At 57.2% G+C, this 1242-nt stretch overlaps 1 pseudogene; it reads right to left on the bottom strand.

Moving 5' to 3' along the window:
* Positions 1-232: 232 nt before the first annotated feature.
* On the bottom strand, positions 233-1006 carry LOC115873752 (annotated as a pseudogene).
* Positions 1007-1242: the final 236 nt, after the last annotated feature.

The following is a 1242-nucleotide window of genomic DNA, read 5'->3' as shown; positions in this document are numbered from 1 at the left end:
CCCATTACCTGCAGCAGAAACCCCGGTGGTCTAGCCTCAGAACTGGGTAGAAGAAGGCACCTGAAGGGCTGACTGGGTGAATGAAGACAGATGACCTTACAATACAAACCCCCCTGCAGGTGAGGGAGCAGTGGTGGGGCGGCCACAGGGCAGGACCGCTCCTCCATGGCACTTGGACATGGATGGCTGCTCCCTCCATGAGGGAGGAAGCCTGCCTCCAAACGTAATACTTTCAGAAGTGTTTTTGGTATAAAATAAATGCAAAGAAGATGGGCTTTGGAGCTGCGGGGGCTGGGCCAGCCCCCCTGCCCAGACCTCCAATCATAGCAATGCTCTCGGGGGCACAGTCGAGTGTGTGGAGGTGCTGCTGCTCCCTAAGGACTTGAAAGCCCGGCGGGAATGGGCTGCAGGGCAGCCACCTGCGTGTCTGACGAGACAGCCCCAAATTCCTAGCTGAAGGTGCCATGCAACACGAGGATGTCAATGGCAAATACCCACTTGCACAGGGTGGCCGGTGCTGCAGCTGAGAGCTCTCATGAACAAAGAAGACCCCACTGAGAACAACGAAGACAAGCGATGGCACCGAGCACACTCCGCAGGTGGGCCATGGCTAGGTCCAGGGGTCCCGTGGCCCCATAGCAGGTGAGGGCACTGTGCAGGCAGAGGAAGAGCAGCCCTGCTCCGAAGGCCACGTCAGCTGCCACGAGTGCTGTGGTGTTATCCCAGGTGTGGCAACTCCACTCCAGGCACTGCCCGGAGCACAGGAGGCACATCAGAGCCACCATGAAAGCACCCACATTGCCAATGAGGCTAAAGAGGCAGCTCTCTGGGGGGTATGTGCCGCACTGGCACTTGCTGATGAGGGGGACATTGTCCAGGGTGCAGCAGGTCTGGGATCTCCTTGCTCAACAATGTTAGGAGAACAGGGCTCATTGTAGGACACAGTCCCTATGCCACTGCTGGAGAAAGCAGACAAGCTGATAGCAAGGAGGATCCAGGCGGTCATGAGGGAGGGGAGCCAGGGTGGTGGTGGTATGGGGCTAGACAGGAGGTAGATGGGGAAGAGGGCGCAGGCCCTGCTACCTTAAGATACTTTGGCCACAACCATCAGCTGCCTCCCTGAGCGCCCTCTCCCTGCACCCACCATGCACCTACTTGGCCCCTCATAGTGCTGTCTGTGGCTGCTCTTTTTATCTTCTTCAATGAATGCTTTCATCTTTATTTCTTGGTATACTCGTATAC

The sequence above is a fragment of the Echinops telfairi genome, unplaced genomic scaffold (assembly GCF_000313985.2).
Source record: "Echinops telfairi isolate 266 unplaced genomic scaffold, ASM31398v2 ScPeMD7_7469;HRSCAF=8507_1, whole genome shotgun sequence".
NCBI classification, from domain to species: Eukaryota; Metazoa; Chordata; class Mammalia; order Afrosoricida; family Tenrecidae; genus Echinops; species Echinops telfairi.
Note: the sequence above shows the minus strand (reverse complement) of the source record. Positions and strands in the feature narration are given on the sequence as shown.